This window comes from Lepisosteus oculatus, chromosome 14 (assembly GCF_040954835.1).
Source record: "Lepisosteus oculatus isolate fLepOcu1 chromosome 14, fLepOcu1.hap2, whole genome shotgun sequence".
In the NCBI taxonomy this organism is placed as follows: domain Eukaryota; kingdom Metazoa; phylum Chordata; class Actinopteri; order Semionotiformes; family Lepisosteidae; genus Lepisosteus; species Lepisosteus oculatus.
In genome coordinates, this window is record NC_090709.1 from 27,526,153 (window position 1) to 27,546,009 (window position 19,857).

General features: G+C 46.6%; 10 non-coding genes and 3 pseudogenes across 10 annotated transcripts; 12 read left to right on the top strand and 1 right to left on the bottom strand.

The window, feature by feature from the left end:
* Positions 1-5,098: 5,098 nt before the first annotated feature.
* LOC138243550 (U1 spliceosomal RNA) lies at positions 5,099-5,269 on the top strand. The gene has a single exon (XR_011192205.1). It is a non-coding gene; the product is annotated as a U1 spliceosomal RNA (small nuclear RNA).
* Positions 5,270-7,602: 2,333 nt separating this feature from the next.
* LOC138217906 (5S ribosomal RNA) lies at positions 7,603-7,721 on the top strand. Its single transcript, XR_011181452.1, has one exon. It is a non-coding gene; the product is annotated as a 5S ribosomal RNA (ribosomal RNA).
* A 624-nt stretch (positions 7,722-8,345) lies between these two features.
* On the bottom strand, positions 8,346-8,510 carry LOC138243675 (U1 spliceosomal RNA). The gene has a single exon (XR_011192320.1). It is a non-coding gene; the product is annotated as a U1 spliceosomal RNA (small nuclear RNA).
* A 1,506-nt stretch (positions 8,511-10,016) lies between these two features.
* On the top strand, positions 10,017-10,135 carry LOC138244301 (5S ribosomal RNA). The gene has a single exon (XR_011192914.1). It is a non-coding gene; the product is annotated as a 5S ribosomal RNA (ribosomal RNA).
* A 539-nt stretch (positions 10,136-10,674) lies between these two features.
* On the top strand, positions 10,675-10,793 carry LOC138244302 (5S ribosomal RNA). Its single transcript, XR_011192915.1, has one exon. It is a non-coding gene; the product is annotated as a 5S ribosomal RNA (ribosomal RNA).
* Positions 10,794-11,332: 539 nt separating this feature from the next.
* On the top strand, positions 11,333-11,451 carry LOC138244974 (5S ribosomal RNA). The gene has a single exon (XR_011193591.1). It is a non-coding gene; the product is annotated as a 5S ribosomal RNA (ribosomal RNA).
* Positions 11,452-11,988: 537 nt separating this feature from the next.
* Positions 11,989-12,107, top strand: LOC138216998 (5S ribosomal RNA). Its single transcript, XR_011180711.1, has one exon. It is a non-coding gene; the product is annotated as a 5S ribosomal RNA (ribosomal RNA).
* A 536-nt stretch (positions 12,108-12,643) lies between these two features.
* LOC138244828 (5S ribosomal RNA) lies at positions 12,644-12,762 on the top strand. Its single transcript, XR_011193443.1, has one exon. It is a non-coding gene; the product is annotated as a 5S ribosomal RNA (ribosomal RNA).
* A 539-nt stretch (positions 12,763-13,301) lies between these two features.
* On the top strand, positions 13,302-13,420 carry LOC138245240 (5S ribosomal RNA). The gene has a single exon (XR_011193852.1). It is a non-coding gene; the product is annotated as a 5S ribosomal RNA (ribosomal RNA).
* Positions 13,421-13,957: 537 nt separating this feature from the next.
* Positions 13,958-14,076, top strand: LOC138244303 (5S ribosomal RNA). The gene has a single exon (XR_011192916.1). It is a non-coding gene; the product is annotated as a 5S ribosomal RNA (ribosomal RNA).
* Positions 14,077-14,611: 535 nt separating this feature from the next.
* Positions 14,612-14,730, top strand: LOC138218876 (5S ribosomal RNA; annotated as a pseudogene).
* A 536-nt stretch (positions 14,731-15,266) lies between these two features.
* Positions 15,267-15,385, top strand: LOC138218582 (5S ribosomal RNA; annotated as a pseudogene).
* A 536-nt stretch (positions 15,386-15,921) lies between these two features.
* LOC138218802 (5S ribosomal RNA) lies at positions 15,922-16,040 on the top strand (annotated as a pseudogene).
* Positions 16,041-19,857: the final 3,817 nt, after the last annotated feature.

The following is a 19,857-nucleotide window of genomic DNA, read 5'->3' on the forward strand; positions in this document are numbered from 1 at the left end:
AAGTCTGTCCTAATTAAAGAGTACCCAAAGTTTGAAAGTACAACATAGAATAAGAATAATTAGAGAAACGGCAAAACGATTTTGTGTCATCTTCCCCCTCACACTATTTTTATGTGCCTATTTTTGCTTATTAACGTACTATTTTAATCAAAATAATATTAAGTAAGATCTATATGTATTCAGATAGTATTATTATTATTATTTATACCTACTCGTCAAAAGAGGATTGCTGAGATATTTGCGGATTTCTTCTACGATTGAAAAACGTGTCCAAAATGGTGACCAACGAATACTAGCAATGCATTGTGGTATATAACCGGAAAATATACCACAACGTATGCGTTTATTAATGTTGTCGATATTATGGTTGAAATTTAACATTGATAATACATCGCAGCTATGTGCCCCCTACTATGAGCTGATGTGCAATTTTAACGCATGCAGTTAGTAAGGAAACGGTCACTGTTGTAAGGTATTATATATAATGACATTATGGAATAGGATGGGGACAGGCCTGGTGTCACGGGGGGAGGGAGGAGTGTCGCCCCTTCAGTTTTGGGCAAAAGGATTTACTTAACTTGTAATAAAAAAATAGTTGTACTTTGTCAATGGCCAAACATTAATTTATTTACACGTGTAAAATAAATATAGTACATATAGTAATAAATACAGAAAATACAGTAATAAATATAGTAAATTAATTAATTACTACGTAAATAATTTACTTCGTACACTGTGCAGATGGCTGTATACTCCTAGTTGCAGCACCCACGATATATACAGTAAAAAGCCTCAGGCACTGTGTTAGATGTGTTTTCGACGTTATATATGCGTTTATTAATGTTGTCGATTTTACGGTTGCAATTAGATGTTGATAATACGTCGCAGCGACGTATACACAGATGCAGCCATTCAAAATGGGTGGGGTATTTCGTGGTATACCCCGGTGGGCGTGTCACATTAAAACGCAGTATCATGCAGTATCACGCAGTGTATCGCGTCATTTGAGGTCATGCTGGAACCTCTCATGTACAGCATTTGAGCTTGGACAAAAGTTGGACAAAAGTACACAACCTACCTTTATCAGAAATATTTATGCATCAAAGCCTTTACCGAAGATATTACTAATAGTATTAATAATGAATGACTTTGGACAAGCTGTAAACTCAAAGTATTATGCTGGTCCACATTCTTTCTAACCGTCATTTTAAACGAAAATACTTTTAGTTTTTTCTTTGACAAACACCACAGCATTTCGTGGATAATTTCTTAAGCACATTTGTACAAGCACTTGGAATCTGTCCAAGCCCTACTTTGTCAGGCATTTTCTTTTACTGCAATGGACATAAAAACTCCCTTGCTTTTAACAGAGCGTTTCATAATTTCTAACTACGAAAATTATTTAAACTGCAACACTTATCATTCAACCAGGGCTCAAAATATCACAAGGATCCTCAAGAGCACATCAAAGACTGTATTAAAAGATACTTGTATCAGATACATGAGAATCCAGGCTTTTTTTCTCAACACTTTCTTTTCCGTATACCAGATATTATGGAACTACTTCAGAAGGCTGTCAGCCAGTCAGATTCCAGGAATCAGTACTTTAAAGAAAATTCGATTTCTCCCTAAACATTTTACGCATCGAAGTCTTTAACTAACATGTGAAATAGTGGCAGTTTTAAGCTTTTCTGCTAATATAATATGGAATTGCGTATCTAAAGAAATTAATAACGATATGATTATATTTGTGTACTGCGACAGGGCTGTGTAGGGCTGTTTCGCCTCACAATCAGACAAATGCAACATAAATTGGGCTGTGTAGTCTTCTAAGTATCTTAATAAACTTTCAGCATAGCTTTCTCCCCGTTTAGATTTATTTTTCTTGGGATCTTGGGATCAAACGTGGAAAGATTAGATTGTAATCGTTTTTATTTTTTAAATACATTTTAGAAAAGTGTAATCTATACTAAAAAGCTGTACACCACCTGCTATAAAGATACATATTGTAATACTTTCGGTCTCAGATAGGACGGACACAAGAACTCAGACTTGCAGAGTTAAAGCAACTTAAAGCCTTGATTTTATATATCACCTTTAAAAGTGGCATCACCAAGCAATACAGATTACAAAGTAAATACCCAACACTGATTGCACCCATCTGTCATGTTAATAAAGACCTTTAAATTGAATTTAGTTTTATTACTTGTTTTTCAGGAAGTTAAAAAAAAACACTTGAATTACTTATCCAGTCTCTCGAACTAAAATTATTTTTCAATCAATGCAACTAACATCGGGCAACGTGTTTTTTTTAATCCAACATTGACAGCCACAACAACAGATGACAATTTCCTTAGTCCTTCCTTAGTCTTCCTGAAATTGTCAGATTATGAGTGAACAAAAGCATTTTATTAAAAACACGTTTGTGTTTGTTTGGGAGCTATATTATGTATTTTTCATATGTAAGAAATAATGATGTGTTCCTGCTTACACATTGCACGACTTTAAAAGCTAGAAAAACAGGTTTCGATTCACATTATCTGGCGAGCCTTGTTTTGTCAAAGGAAAATTCTATTCTACTCTGAGAATGTAGGGGGAGGAAGAATGTCCCTTGTCTTTTTACTTACTCCAATACACCAATGCATTAGCATGTTAAAGCGATTTCATTGAGGAGCCTAGCTTTCTTAACTAGTAAGTACTGTACTTACTGGGTTTTGAAGGGGGGGAGGTGTCTTTTGCTGGAAATCTCGCCCCCTTCTACTTTGAAAATACCTGTGAAACAGGTTTAATTCGTCACAGCCAGCACTCCCGCAGAGAGGGGGGTTGTACTTGCAGTGCATCGGTATAGATGGGAAAGCCAGAGCCGAGTCAAGTCTAGCCATGTGTGAGTCTAGTCTCACAGAGCTTCAACAGCAGATGACAACTTGTGAGTTTGATTAAGAATGAATAAAAACATTTCATTAATAACGCGTTTGCGTTTGTCTGGGTGCTGAAAAAGTAAAAAACAATTACTTTTTGACAATGAAGAACTGTGTGTGTGTCTCTCTCTCTGCTGGCGTTTGTAATCGTTTTTATTTTTAAATACATTTTAGCAAAGTAATGTACCATAAAAGTATTGTGAGACATATTTGGGTTAACATGTTCAGTGTTCAGTGTGTGGTAATTTGTTTGGTGCAAGTGAAGTTTTATTTAAAATCTGACCCAGGGAAAAGTGTGGTGTGGACGGCTGAGGAGAGAATGCAGGCTCGCGCTGTGTCCGTTATTCTTTTTGTCTTTTTGAGCCAGTGAAAGCTCTGTTGTCCTTCACATGAATGCCTGAATCATTGTACCGAACCCAGGATTTTACAGTATTTTTTTCTTTAAAATACCAATAACAGCAACATACAGTTTACATAATATGTTGATGTTCCAAAATTAATATAATTTATGACCTTTATGACCTTTGTTATGCTCTTCGTTAATGTCTAAGCCGGAACACATCATTATATCTCATTTTGTATTTCTTTAAAAAAAAAATCGTTTGCCCAGCCTAACAGTAATGTTGTTATTGTTTTTATCCTGTAAAGCGCTTTGAGGAGCCACCTTTAAAGGCGCCATATACAATAAAGTTCATTATTATTACTATTGTTAATTTGCTGGACAGAGAGGTGAACATTATTACGCAGAAGACAAAGATAGCGATTTACGTTGCATTGTGCATTGTGCTGCTATAATACAGTTTTAAATAATTAAAAGTCTAAACACTATCAGCTTTATTTATGGGTTTTAAATAAAGGCGATTTAAACGCGATTTAAATCAATATAAATGTTTATATTGCAATGCATAGGTGACTATTCATTGTTATTAAAATGACTTAAATTCGATCATGTTGTGATATTTAGAAATATAAATTTGTTTGGTGCGAGTGAAGTTTTATTTAATCTCTGACCCAGGGAAATGTTTTATTTTTTCAAAGATGTGATATATAGTATATTCGACGAATCACTGCCCACTGGGTGTGCGGACCTTTTCTTATTTACCTTGTGCAATCGTGTTTCATAAAATGTAATTGTATTATAGCATGAACCCCTGGCGATTTTCTTGATACGTTATATGTGCTCTTGTTTGTATTGTATGTATTTTTGTTGTACAAATAAAAAGTAAAAAGCACAATTTTCCGGATGCAGCTGCTGTAAAAAAAATTACTCCAATACACCAATGAACAGACCCACTCACCTCTTAGTGTGCACAGTGCATGTCGCAGCGCTTCCTGCTTTCACTTCAATGCGCGTCCTGATATTGATTTTTTTTCGTGTGCCGCGCGGAGGCTCTGAAAGCGAGAGCAATGAAAAGGTGCACGGCGCTGTGAAAGAAACGGAGGTAAAGACGTCTCTATACATGGATGACGTCACCATCCTCCTCTCTGACAATGCCTCAATTAGCAGAGCACTGCAGTGTTGTGATCAGTTCTCTTTGGCTTCCTCTGCAAAAATTAACAAATCTAAGAGTGAGATTTTTTATCAGAACTGGAGGGAGCCAAAAGAAGGACATGATCTCAGGCTGCAAGAGAAGAGAATTAAGGTCCTGGGGGTGTATTTTGGAGAAGAGATAGGAACAGTAAATTGGCAGAACAATTTGCCAATCTTAAACAAAAAACTGATGCAATGGAAGGACCGAGACCTCACCATGACAGGGAAGGTGCTGGTCATCAAAGCCGACCTCTTGCCTGTCTTGAATTTTCTGGCTTCTACCTTCCCAATCCAACACCGTGTTGCGGCGGCGCTGAGGAGATTGATGTTTCAATTTCTATGGGGTGGGAAGCAGGAAAGACTCAGAAGGGAAATAATGTACAGGCCGCTACCCTCAGGGGGGAAGTCTGTCCCAGATATTGCTACGAAGCTACGAAGCAGAAAATCTGTGGGAAATAGAGAGCATAGGTCAATATCTCAAGAAACTGTGAAAAACATTATCATGTTTAAGTAAAGAATGTGATTTGAACCAGAAAAAAAGAAATTGTTGCTATTTAACTGGTACCGTGTCAAAATGTAATGAGATGTGATCATATATACTGTTTTAAGTATGTATATTAATGTAAAGCTTTCTAATTTGTGATGTCCTGTATTTTTTTTGTGAAAAGAAAATAAAGTTCATAAAAATCTAAATCGGTTCACCCAGGGCGAGGCTCGGCCATTGCACTCCGGCTGTGCTGACCCCTGCGAATTCCCCAAATGTGGGAATCTCGACTGCATAATTTCTGGTAGTGGGGGACTGCGTTCGCGCTCTCCCCTGATGTGCTTGGTCCAATATCGGATACGGAAGAGTTACGACACCATGAGCTGCGATACGATCCCAGTTCGAAGGGAGTCGATTCCACTGCTGGTTCTCGGTTTCTTTTAGTTAGAGGTCCGGAGAAGCATTTCAAGCTCGTTGCACTACTCCTTCCGGACATTCATTCCCTTTTCAAAGTCAGTCGTTTTGCTGTAGTCTGCATTATTTAGGCTGATTATCGAGGTTAGCCTTTATTTGGTCATGGGGGCCTCGGTACTGTATGCTAATTCTCAAGACAGTTTCACCCGTTTTCTGATTGCTAGGTTCTGTACCAGAGCAGACATGTCAAACAGTGAATGGCTGTACCTCTATTGTATCCCTGCTCAATTAATGAAATCAGTAATAAATGAATATATGAATAGTTATACGAAAAACAAGTGGTTTATCGACTCATCTTCATTTGCAGATTTAGAGGCAGATTCGATATTCGTTTTACAAATGGGTTTTTTTTTATATGGGTCACACTCATGCCATAGCAACAAAACATCTCTAGAAATGAGGCTATAGATCACCTTTCCATCCTCCAGGTTTTCTTCCCAAAGCCTAAGGCACCAACGGTGACCCCTGCTGGCCGAGAGAGCAAAAGCTTGCAGCACCTGGTATTCCCAGGCAGTCTCCCATGCAAGCACTAACCAGGCCTGACCCTACTTAGCTTCAGAGATCAGACGCGTTCAGGGTGGTGTGGCCGCAGGCGAAAGTAATAGCACCTGACTCGCTACTTGAAGCTGTGTGTGGCTGGGGTTCCGTGCCCCCCGAGCTTGACTGAAGTATCGTTCGTGTGCAACTCTTTGGAAAGGAGCTGCTTTCCAAATTGCATTGCGTACCTGGATGTTGGCGAATGTGCTCCCTTGTGTTGGCTTGTCCCGCACTGGAGGAGAACAAACAAACTGCTCGGAGGAGCACAAGGCAAGTCTTCACAAGACAAAAACCTCCAGTGCACACATGTCAAACAGTGAATGGCTGTACCTCTATTGTATCCGTGCTCAATTTGGGTGGGCAAAACGAGAAAACGAGCGCGCCGTTTCCTACACATCTGCAGTCACCAATGCACATTCGCAGCATTTCCCGGGACGCAATTTGGCCTCATTTGCATAACACCAGACCGGCAGATCGCTACGCAAGCTCGCGTCGTGCACCTGCCATACACCGAACAAACACCGGAGCCTTTTCAGCAATTTCCAAAAAACGGGCCTGCTCGCCTGCCCACAAGGCTCCATCTCTTACCCGCTCTCCAGAGCCTGCTGTCTTCTGTGCTGTTCTCTCGGCACCGCTGCAGCGCACACAACTCCTGTAGCGCGGGGAGAAAGTTTCCACGCTCCGCCGCAGGGAAGGCTCGCTCCGTGCGCACACGTCCTTTCAATGCCAGTTCAACAAGTGTTCCGCATTAGCAGCGTCGGGGCTCCGGCGTGTCGCACCTCACCTCGCACAGCCCCCTCCTTGAATGTCTCGCGCTGGGCATGCCCCGCTCTTCTCCACCTCATCTTATCGCGTGTGACCACCGACAATGGCCACAATGCCGGGGAATGGCACCTGTAAAGTGTTAATTGGGGCACAGGAACAGCCCGTCTCGTCTCGGGGGCCGGCTTCAAAGACAATACAGCAAACACAGCGGGGCGGGGGAAGTAGACGACACGACACATGCAGGTACATTCAGCTCCGGTGGGAACGAGTCATTTGTCGGTCTTTTAGTGTTCCCCTTTACCAATCAGTCGGGGTCTCCTCCTAATCCCCGTCTCATATGTAACAATCAATGACGAGGCCCCCCTGTCCCGCGATATTGTATTTGTCTCCTGGCCGCTGGCTGGCGCCGTGAGATTTAGTACTCGCGCAAGAGACCGGGGGCAGAGCGCCCCCCACAAAGTGTGCGCTCCAGGTTCCCTCTCGGGGCTCTGCAACACAGCGGAAAGGCAGCGAGAAGGAGCCTCTTGCTCTGACGCCGCAAGCCACAAGAGGGCGGAGGCGCCGCGCGCCCGGCCGACGTGTTGGACTGGTGTGCTTTATGTGCTGAAATAAACACGCGACAGCCCAGAAATGTTTTCAGAGTGCTGTGCACTGGAGGTTTTTGTCTTGTGAAGACTTGCCTTGTGCTCCTCCGTGCAGTTTGTTTGTTCTCCTCCAGTGCAGGACAAGCCAACACAAGGGAACACATTCGCCAACATCCAGGTACGCAATGCAATTTGGAAAGAGGCTCCTTTCCAAAGAGTTGCACACGAACGATCCTTCAGTCCAACTCGGGGGGCACAGAGCCCCAGCCACACACAGCTTCAAGTAGCAAGTTAGGCGCCATGACTTTTGCTTGCGGCCACACCACCCTGAATGTGCCCAATCTCGTCTGATCTTGGAAGCTAAGCAGGGTTGGGCCTGGTTAATACTTGGATGGGAGACTTCCTGGGAATACCTGGTGCTGCAAGCTTTTGCTCTCTCGGCCAGCAGGGGTCGCCGTTGGTGCCGTAGGCTTTGGGAGGAAAACCTGGAGGATGGAAAGGTGATCTATAGCCTCATCTCTAGAGATGTTTTGTTGCTATGGCATGTGTGTGACCCATATAAAAAAAAAAAACGTTTGTAAAACGAACATCGAAGCTGCCTCTAAATCTGCAAATGAAGATGAGTCGATAAACCACTTGTTTATCGTATAACTATACATATATTCATTTATTACTGATTTCATTCATTGAACATGGATACAATAGAGGTACAGCCATTCACTGTTTGACATGTCTGCACTGGTACAGAACCTAGCAATCAGAAAACGGGTGAAACTGTCTTGAGAATTAGCATACAGTACCGAGGCCCCCATGACCAAATAAAGGCTAACCTCAATAATCAGCCTAAATAATGCAGACTACAGCAAAACGACTGACTTTGAAAAGGGAATGAATGTCCGGAAGGAGTAGTGTAACCAGCTTGAAATGTTTCTCCGGACCTCTAACTAAAAGAAACCGGGAACCAGCAGTGGCATCGACTCCTTTCGAACTGGGATCCTATCGCAGCACGTGGTGTCGTAACTCTTCCGTATCCGATATTGGACCAAGCACATCAGGGGAGAGCGCGAACGCAGTCCCCCACTACCAGAAATAATGCAGTCAAGATTCCCACATTTGGGGAATCCGCAGGGGTCAGCACAGCCGGAGTGCAATGGCCAAGCCTCGCCCTGGGTGAATCGATTTTTTAAGAACTTTATTTTCTTTTCACAAAAAAATACAGGACATCACAAATTAGAAAGCTTTACATTAATATACATACTTAAAACAGTATATATGATCACATCTCATTACATTTTAACACGGTACCAGTTACATAGCAACAATTTCTTTTTTTCTGGTGTAAATCACATTCTTTACTTAAACATGATGATGTTTTTCACAGTTTCTTGAGATATTGACCTATGCTCTCTATTTCCCACAGATTTTCTGCTTCCTCCCTCCTTTCTCTCCACAGATCTCTGAGGTAATAGTTCTCTCGGGTGATGAACAGGGCCAGGCTACCTGCTGCCTTGACTGGGACCTCGATGCCTTTGAACAGCCCCATGTTCCTCACTCTCCACAGGGCGTCTTTCCCACTGTTCACCACGGCCCAGATCCTGTCAAACAAGTCAGGAGGAAGTTTGACAGGAGAGATGCCGTTGTAGTGGCAATGCTTGTTAATAAGACAGAATTAAGTGGTGGTATGCTGTCCTAAATGAGGCCCCATCTCACCTTCCATCTCTGTGGTGCAGCCACAGAGAAAGTATTCATGCAGGCTGATTTAAGATGTTTTCTTTTGGTAAGGGACAGCTCCCAGATGGGGATGCACTTAGCTAAGCCTGGCTATCATGATCAATGGTCATCCATTGGCGCCTATCTGTCTAGGGAGTGCCAAATGGACATCTGGACTGCATTCCTAAGTGTCAAGAGTAAGTGACTCATATCTCACCTTGATCAACCAATCAGGGACTGGCAGGGCGTGGTAATACCACGTGGGTCTCCAATGCCCGCCAACCTCTCAACCAATCAGCACACATCTGTGTCTTGGTCAAAAAGTGAGCGCAAGCTCAGATCGGGGCTCTCCTTGGCCATTGTCGCACATCCTCAGAGACAATAATGTGACAACTGCTGTTGTCTGCAAAGGGACTTGGAGTTTGTTATAAGCGCAAGGCCGAGGATCCCGTACGTACTCAGAATTCAGAAAGGTTTTAAGCGCAGGAGGCGCCCTATCCCCGCTCGCTCGCTCATTCCCTTGTTCACACGTGCAGTGCAGCTTGTCCTTCTGTTTATTTGTCAGCTTTGGCGAAACACGGGTGCTTGTGTATTAGCGTGAGCGTTTTTTATTCTGATCATGAACAGTTTTACAAGTCCGCAAAGCATCGAGGAAAGGTTTATCACCAGCTGAAAAGAGACACAGCGCTTCGGCTGTGGAGACTTGTTCGGCTGGCGTTCGGAGAGTCGCGTTTTTCAGAATTGTATTGAGATCGTTTTCCACAGAGCTCAGATGTCAAAGCACAGCAGCAGCTCTCCACAGCGATCCTCTATAGCGCCCTTTCTCCCGCTGCTCCGTCCTCATTGGAAGGAAGCAAGAGTGAAAGGCTGAAGTGAAATAGAGCGGGGACGAAGGCAGTGAAGAGAGAGAGAACGTGGGAAGAAGAGAAAAACGCAAGGGAAAAAAGCAGCGTCGTAAAAGAGGTGACGGAGCTGTCCTCTCAATAAGAAGGGTGCCAGCGAGCCTTGCTCTCGCTTACGGCCACACCCCCTTGAGCACGCCTGATCTCGTCTGATCTCGGAAGCTAAACAGGGATGGGCCTGGTTAGTACTTGGATGGGAGACCGCCTGGGAATACCAGGTGCTGTAAGCTTTTAAGCGCAGGAGGCGCCCTATCCCCGCTCGCTCGCTCATTCCCCTGTTCACACGTGCAGTGCGGCTTGTCCGTCTGTTTATTTGTCAGCTTTGGCGAGACACGGGTGCTTGTGTATTAGCGTGAGCGTTTTTAATTCTGATCAGGAACAGTTTTACAAGTCCGCAAAGGATCGAGGAAAGGTGTATCGCCAGCTGAAAAGAGACACAGCGCTTCGGCTGTGGAGACTTGTTCGGCTGGCGTTCGGAGAGTCGCGTTTTTCAGGATTGTGTTGAGATCGTTTTCCACAGAGCTCAGATGTCAAAGCACAGCAGCAGCTCTCCACAGCGATCCTCTATAGCGCCCTTTCTCCCGCAGCTCCGTCCTCATTGGAAGGAAGCAAGAGTGAAAGGCTGAAGTGAAATAGAGCGGGGACGAAGGCAGTGAAGAGAGAGAGAACGTGGGAAGAAGAGAAAAACGCAAGGGAAAAAAAGCAGCGTCGTAAAAGAGGTGACGGAGCTGTCCTCTCAATAAGAAGGGTGCCAGCGAGCCTTGCTCTCGCTTACGGCCACACCCCCTTGAGCACGCCTGATCTCGTCTGATCTCGGAAGCTAAACAGGGATGGGCCTGGTTAGTACTTGGATGGGAGACCGCCTGGGAATACCAGGTGCTGTAAGCTTTTAAGCGCAGGAGGCGCCCTATCCCCGCTCGTTCGCTCATTCCCCTGTTCACACGTGCAGTGCGGCTTGTCCGTCTGTTTATTTGTCAGCTTTGGCGAGACACGGGTGCTTGTGTATTAGCGTGAGCGTTTTTTATTCTGATCAGGAACAGTTTTACAAGTCCGCAAAGGATCGAGGAAAGGTTTATCGCTAGCTGAAAAGAGACACAGCGCTTCGGCTGCGGAGACTTGTTCGGCTGGCGTTCGGAGAGTCGCGTTTTTCAGAATTGTATTGAGATCGTTTTCCACAGAGCTCAGATGTCAAAGCAGAGCAGCAGCTCTCCACAGCGATCCTCTATAGCGCCCTTTCTCCCGCAGCTCCGTCCTCATTGGAAGGAAGCAAGAGTGAAAGGCTGAAGTGAAATAGAGCGGGGACAAAGGCAGTGAAGAGAGAGAGAACGTGGGAAGAAGAGAAAAACGCAAGGGAAAAAAAGCAGCATCGTAAAAGAGGTGACGGAGCTGTCCTCTCAATAAGAAGGGTGCCAGCGAGCCTTGCTCTTGCTTATGGCCACACCCCCTTGAGCACGCCTGATCTCGTCTGATCTCGGAAGCTAAACAGGGATGGGCCTGGTTAGTACTGGGATGGGAGACCGCCTGGGAATACCAGGTGCTGTAAGCTTTTAAGCGCAGGAGGCGCCCTATCCCCGCTCGCTCGCTCATTCCCCTGTTCACACGTGCAGTGCGGCTTGTCCGTCTGTTTATTTGTCAGCTTTGGCGAGACACGGGTGCTTGTGTATTAGCGTGAGCGTTTTTTATTCTGATCAGGAACAGTTTTACAAGTCCGCAAAGGATCGAGGAAAGGTTTATCGCCAGCTGAAAAGAGACACAGCGCTTCGGCTGTGGAGACTTGTTCGGCTGGCGTTCGGAGAGTCGCGTTTTTCAGAATTGTATTGAGATCGTTTTCCACAGAGCTCAGATGTCAAAGCACAGCAGCAGCTCTCCACAGCGATCCTCTATAGCGCCCTTTCTCCCGCAGCTCCTTCCTCATTGGAAGGAAGCAAGAGTGAAAGGCTGAAGTGAAATAGAGCGGGGACGAAGGCAGTGAAGAGAGAGAACGTGGGAAGAAGAGAAAAACGCAAGGGAAAAAAAGCAGCGTCGTAAAAGAGGTGACGGAGCTGTCCTCTCAATAAGAAGGGTGCCAGCGAACCCTGCTCTCGCTTACGGCCACTCCCCTTTGAGCACGCCTGATCTCGTCTGATCTCGGAAGCTAAACAGGGATGGGCCTGGTTAGTACTTGGATGGGAGACCGCCTGGGAATACCAGGTGCTGTAAGCTTTTAAGCGCAGGAGGCGCCCTATCCCCGCTCGCTCGCTCATTCCCCTGTTCACACGTGCAGTTCGGCTTGTCCGTCTGTTTATTTGTCAGCTTTGGCGAGACACGGGTGCTTGTGTATTAGCGTGAGCGTTTTTGATTCTGATCAGGAACAGTTTTACAAGTCCGCAAAGGATCGAGGAAAGGTTTATCGCCAGCTGAAAGGAGACACAGCGCTTCGGCTGTGGAGACTTGTTCGGCTGGCGTTCGGAGAGTCGCGTTTTTCAGAATTGTATTGAGATCGTTTTCCACAGAGCTCAGATGTCAAAGCACAGCAGCAGCTCTCCACAGGGATCCTCTATAGCGCCCTTTCTCCCGCAGCTCCGTCCTCATTGGAAGGAAGCAAGAGTGAAAGGCTGAAGTGAAATAGAGCGGGACAAAGGCAGTGAAGAGAGAGAACGTGGAAAGAAGAGAAAAACGCAAGGGAAAAAAAGCACCGTCGTAAAAGAGGTGACGGAGCTGTCCTCTCATTAAGAAGGGTGCCAGCGAGCCTTGCTCTCGCTTACGGCCACACCCCCTTGAGCACACCTGATCTCGTCTGATCTCGGAAGCTAAACAGGGATGGGCCTGTTTAGTACTTGGATGGGAGACCGCCTGGGAATACCAGGTGCTGTAAGCTTTTAAGCGCAGGAGGCGCCCTATCCCCGCTCGCTCGCTCATTCCCCTGTTCACACGTGCAGTGCGGCTTGTCCGTCTGTTTGTTTGTCAGCTTTGGCGAGACGCGGGTGCTTGTGTATTAGCGTGAGCGTTTTTTATTCTGATCAGGAACAGTTTTACAAGTCCGCAAAGGATCGAGGAAAGGTGTATCGCCAGCTGAAAAGAGACACAGCGCTTCGGCTGTGGAGACTTGTTCGGCTGGCGTTCGGAGAGTCGCGTTTTTCAGAATTGTATTGAGATCGTTTTCCACAGAGCTCAGATGTCAAAGCACAGCAGCAGCTCTCCACAGCGATCCTCTATAGCGCCCTTTCTCCCGCAGCTCCGTCCTCATTGGAAGGAAGCAAGAGTGAAAGGCTGAAGTGAAATAGAGCGGGGACAAAGGCAGTGAAGAGAGAGAGAACGTGGGAAGAAGAGAAAAACGCAAGGGAAAAAAAGCAGCGTCGTAAAAGAGGTGACGGAGCTGTCCTCTCAATAAGAAGGGTGCCAGCGAGCCTTGCTCTTGCTTATGGCCACACCCCCTTGAGCACGCCTGATCTCGTCTGATCTCGGAAGCTAAACAGGGATGGGCCTGGTTAGTACTTGGATGGGAGACCGCCTGGGAATACCAGGTGCTGTAAGCTTTTAAGCGCAGGAGGCGCCCTATCCCCGCTCGCTCGCTCATTCCCCTGTTCACACGTGCAGTTCGGCTTGTCCGTCTGTTTATTTGTCAGCTTTGGCGAGACACGGGTGCTTGTGTATTAGCGTGAGCGTTTTTTATTCTGATCAGGAACAGTTTTACAAGTCCGCAAAGGATCGAGGAAAGGTTTATCGCCAGCTGAAAGGAGACAGAGCGCTTCGGCTGTGGAGACTTGTTCGGCTGGCATTCGGAGAGTCGCGTTTTTCAGAATTGTATTGAGATCGTTTTCCAAAGAGCTCAGATGTCAAAGCACAGCAGCAGCTCTCCACAGCGATCCTCTATAGCGCCCTTTCTCCCGCAGCTCCGTCCTCATTGGAAGGAAGCAAGAGTGAAAGGCTGAAGTGAAATAGAGCAGGGACGAAGGCAGTGAAGAGAGAGAACGTGGGAAGAAGAGAAAAACGCAAGGGAAAAAAAGCAGCGTCGTAAAAGAGGTGACGGAGCTGTCCTCTCAATAAGAAGGGTGCCAGCGAGCCTTGATCTCGCTTACGGCCACACCCCCTTGAGCACGCCTGATCTCGTCTGATCTCGGAAGCTAAACAGGGATGGGCCTGGTTAGTACTTGGATGGGAGACCGCCTGGGAATACCAGGTGCTGTAAGCTTTTAAGCGCAGGAGGCGCCCTATCCCCGCTCGCTCGCTCATTCCCCTGTTCACACGTGCAGTGCGGCTTGTCCGTCTATTTGTCAGCTTTGGCGAGACACGGGTGCTTGTGTATTAGCGTGAGCGTTTTTTATTCTGACCAGGAACAGTTTTACAAGTCCGCAAAGGATCGAGGAAAGGTTTATCGCCAGCTGAAAAGAGACACAGCGCTTCGGCTGTGGAGACTTGTTCGGCTGGCGTTCGGAGAGTCGCGTTTTTCAGAATTGTATTGAGATCGTTTTCCACAGAGCTCAGATGTCAAAGCACAGCAGCAGCTCTCCACAGCGATCCTCTATAGCGCCCTTTCTCCCGCAGCTCCGTCCTCATTGGAAGGAAGCAAGAGTGAAAGGCTGAAGTGAAATAGAGCGGGGACGAAGGCAGTGAAGAGAGAGAGAATGTGGGAAGAAGAGAAAAACGCAAGGGAAAAAAAGCAGCGTCGTAAAAGAGGTGACGGAGCTGTCCTCTAAATAAGAAGGGTGCCAGCGAGCCTTGCTCTCGCTTACGGCCACACCCCCTTGAGCACGGCTGATCTCGTCTGGTCTCGGAAGCTAAACAGGGATGGGTGTGGTTAGTACTTGGATGGGAGACCGCCTGGGAATACCAGGTGCTGTAAGCTTTTAAGCGCAGGAGGCGCCCTATCCCCGCTCGCTCGCTCATTCCCCTGTTCACACGTGCAGTGCGGCTTGTCCGTCTGTTTATTTGTCAGCTTTGGCGAGACACGGGTACTTGTGTATTAGCGTGAGCGTTTTTTATTCTGATCAGGAACAGTTTTACAAGCCCGCAAAGGATCGAGGAAAGGTTTATCGCCAGCTGAAAAGAGACACAGCGCTTCGGCTGTGGAGACTTGTTCGACTGGCGTTCGGAGAGTCGCGTTTTTCAGAATTGTATTGAGATCGTTTTCCACAGAGCTCAGATGTCAAAGCACAGCAGCAGCTCTCCACAGCGATCCTCTATAGCGCCCTTTCTCCCGCAGCTCCGTCCTCATTGGAAGGAAGCAAGAGTGAAAGGCTGAAGTGAAATAGAGCGGGACGAAGGCAGTGAAGAGAGAGAACGTGGAAAGAAGAGAAAAACGCAAGGGAAAAAAAGCAGCGTCGTAAAAGAGGTGACGGAGCTGTCCTCTCAATAAGAAGGGTGCCAGCGAGCCTTGCTCTCGCTTACGGCCACACCCCCTTGAACACGCCTTATCTCGTTTGATCTCGGAAGCTAAACAGGGATGGGCCTGGTTAGTACTTGGATGGGAGACCGCCTGGCAATACCAGGTGCTGTAAGCTTTTAAGCGCAGGAGGCGCCCTATCCCCGCTCGCTCGCTCATTCCCCTGTTCACACGTGCAGTGCGGCTTGTCCGTCTGTTTATTTGTCAGCTTTGGCGAGACACGGGTGCTTGTGTATTAGCGTGAGCGTTTTTTATTCTGATCAGGAAGAGTTTTACAAGTCCGCAAAGGATCGAGGAAAGGTTTATCGCCAGCTGAAAAGAGACACAGCGCTTCGGCTGCGGAGACTTGTTCGGCTGGCGTTCGGAGAGTCGCGTTTTTCAGAATTGTATTGAGATCGTTTTCCACAGAGCTCAGATGTCAAAGCACAGCAGCAGTTCTCCACAGCGATCCTCTATAGCGCCCTTTCTCCCGCAGCTCTGTCCTCATTGGAAGGAAGCAAGAGTGAAAGGCTGAAGTGAAATAGAGCGGGACGAAGGCAGTGAAGAGAGAGAACGTGGGAAGAAGAGAAAAACGCAAGGGAAAAAAAGCAGCGTCGTAAAAGAGGTGACGGAGCTGTCCTCTCAATAAGAAGGGTGCCAGCGAGCCCTGCTCTTGCTTACGGCCACACCCCCTTGAGCACGCCTGATTTTGTCTTATCTCGGAAGCTAAACAGGGATGGGCCTAGTTAGTACTTGGATGGGAGACCGCCTGGGAATACCAGGTGCTGTAAGCTTTTAAGCGCAGGAGACGCCCTATCCCCGCTCGCTCGCTCATTCCCCTGTTCACACGTGCAGTGCGGCTTGTCCGTCTGTTTATTTGTCAGCTTTGGCGAGACACGGGTGCTTGTGTATTAGCGTGAGCGTTTTTTATTCTGATCAGGAACAGTTTTACAAGTCCGCAAAGGATCGAGGAAAGGTTTATCGCCAGCTGAAAAGAGACACAGCGCTTCGGCTGTGGAGACTTTATTAATAAGGCCCCTCAGTAGTTGAGATCTCTGTTATACCCATCTAGAAACATGCAATCAGCATGTTATTGCTGAAGCAATAGTCACAACATTATTCCACACCTGGGTGAGATGCGGGTTATGATGACAGTCATGCTTTCTACACCTTATACTGAGCTCAGAAATGGACCAAGCGGACATCTCACGAGCAGATCCCTCCGCGTATAAGAAAGGCAATTTGTCTCAGCAAAAATACCACGGATTCACATCCAAAATATGATAAAAAGGCAAAAACCCCACACTTGGAATGCAAACGTACCCTAAAAAGGAAACACGGTTTTAAAATGAACTTGATTTTCCCCTGGAGAAACCTTTTTATGGACACACATCGCATCTATTACACATGTAGAACTAAATATAAAGATAAAACTTCATATAAGAAGTCATGACATATCACACATGACGAAGTCTGGTCCAGAATAAACAGTTTACACTGACCCACCTTTATTTACCCTGGTCACTCACTTCTATTAACTGTTTAACTGGGTAACAAATTAATATTTGTTTCAATTTGGGATCTACACCTGGGAGCCCTGAAATGTTGGCCAGAGGGGAGAAGCTGATATTCAGACGTGAGAATATATTAAAAAAAGGATCTGATGTTGTTTTTCACCTGTCTAATCAAAGCTTGTTCAAAAATTATCTGATTATAGGACACACGAGTTTATAATCATACTCATTCCACTTTTTAACCCCGTATATATGCACAATATGAAACGTATATACACTAAATCTCACGTGTGACTCCCATAATATACATTTCTTTACGAAAATTAGGAACACTTACTACAATTATCAACCCCCCATGACGAGGCAATATTTCATACCTTTGTTTCTTTGTGGGTTCAATGTTCTGTCCTGTCGTTTCACACGTAATGTTTTGGTAGTTATCTCAATTTTCCTTTGCAATTATCTCCAAGATCATCATCAACTTTTTGTAAAACGCTATGCACAACTGATATTTAAAGAAAGTCCTGTACCAAAACGTCTTCGTAGGGAAAGACAACTTTTTTTTCCTTACGTTAGTCGCTACACGGTTACTCAGAAAATCCATTCACCGCCTTTAAAAAAAAAGTTTCGTTTTTTATTGTGGTTCACTGACATTTCTGTCACAATTCTGAGGGACCCCATATAAAATTCACTTGCCGGTATAAAGACGCCGGCGAGGATAAGACAGGTATCGAGCCACCTGCGTATCTAGCGGACGTTTAAAATAAAAAAATGGCGTGTAATGTTGCGAAGGGCTACTGTTTTTTTTTAATAGTTTGTCGATTGTAAGGGACGTGGGCCGCGACAGAAATACTGGACGGGGTGGGAAAAGGTTTATTGATGGTTTATTGTACCGCAACGGTCACAATTGACTCACCAGCAAAGATGGCACCGAGGCCACATCGACTCCCTCGCGCCCTGCCTCGCACCGAAGCTCGAGCTGCGGAGCGCGACGCCAAACCGCCGGTCCACGGGCGCGGGCGCCGGACATAGACGTCATAAACCCTTCCGAGGCGCAGGAATTATAGATCACTGTAGTTTCTTCTGGACCCGGGTTAGGGACAGTGTGCCCTCCGTGAGAGTCTTCTGAGGAAGCCAGTGTCTCATGGGTGTCCAGGCTTGGTACCATCTGTCCATCACAGGACACACACACACTCACTCACACACCCTGGACAGGACACCAGTCACTCACAGGACACACACACACACTCACACTCACACACACTCACACACACACACCCTGAACAGGACACCAGTCCCTCACAGGACACACACACACAACCTGGATAGGACACCAGTCCCTCACAGGACACTCAGACACACACTCACACACCCTGGACAGGAACCAGTCACTCACAGGACACACACACACACACATACACACACACACACTCACACTCACACTCACACACACACACACTCACACACACACACACACACACACACTCACACACCCTGAACAGGACACCAGTCCCTCACAGGACACACACACACAACCTGGATAGGACACCAGTCCCTCACAGGACACTCAGACACACACTCACACACCCTGGACAGGAACCAGTCCATCACATGACAAACACACACTCACTCACACACCCTGGACAGGACAGCACTCCATCACAGGACACACACACACCAGGGCCAGTTTTCCCAGAAGCCAATTAGCCCAAAAGCCTGGGTGAGCTCCTCCAGTCAGTACAGGGGGCTCTACTGTACACAGAGGGTGGCAGGGGTGTGGAACAACTCCTTTGTTCGGGGCCTTGGGGCATTCGTGTTGTGAAAGGCGCTATATAAAAAAAACTGAATTGAAATTGAATCTTACAGGTTTGGGTTTTTCGGAGATCTTGTCAGAGATCTTGTCTGACGTGCCATTTCAAAAACGTAACGACACTCCTCACGTCCGAGCGCCGCCGGTCTGTGACGTAACGTATGCTTACACAACCATGACGGTTTCATCATGGACAGCACGAAAGCCCGAAAAGTGGTTGACGTTTTAATTTGGCAATGCCACGATGGATCCCAGTTTTTCTTTTTATTTTGGGGGCCAAAGACGACAAAAAAGGAAACGTCTGGAGGTGGATCGATGGTCATCTCTGCGGTTGTTCTGATGTTCTGGAAAAAACAAAACAAAAAAAAACGGCTCGCTTGCCCGGTCGTGTAGTGTTTCCACACCCCACGCAAATCAACTTCTCTTCGCCCCTGGGGGCTCGTCGCCCGCCGCACCCCTCTCACGTGATAGGGGCTTCCCCCGGCTGTGACGTACTTACCCTACCCCATTTTCCGCCAACGTCATACCGAAGGTCGCGCTTCGGGCCGCGGCGATGTTGACGGACTGTCTTGTAGCGTGAGAAGGGTTTAAATTTCGACTTAAGGAGTTGGCCATCGTTATATTTCGCGAGGTATCATACGGGGGGGAAAAGAACATTTATATTTATCAACCTACTAGTAATACTGGGTGGATGTCACGTTCCCCAAAGTTCAGTGCCTCTCTCTAATAAAGTAGAAACGCGACATTAAACTCTGTTCGAAACGGGAGAAATCACCAGGACACTATACAACTGACGTCCAGAAAAAAAAGAAAAAAAGAACTCCTATTCCCGTTTGTAATGACCCCGTCGTGTTTTTCCCGGTGTACGCTTATCTTTCGGAGACCGTTTCTCTCTGGTGTTGTTGTGCTGTTGGAATAAATGCCGAGGTGACCCTTCTGTGTGGAGTCTGCGTGTTCTCTCCAGCGGGTCGTTTCCTCCACCGCAGGGGCTGGTCTCCCAATCGTCACAGAAGTGTGTGTCGTTTTGGGTGGTGGTGGGGGGGTGCATCGGGGATACTGCGCCCCGAGGGGGTGACCTCTCACCTTACTCCGGACGATGGGAGAAGACCTGTACCTTCACGAGTCCAGGTTGTGAAAACTTCTTCTGGCAGTTCAAAACGTTTCGAAGGGACTACAGCGCTACCCTGTTTTCCATTTCTATCGTGTATTATTATACAGTCATAAGTATCTGTACTGATCACAGAGTCCCCCTCTCACTGCCAGGACTGAAGCCCAGTGCAGCACGAA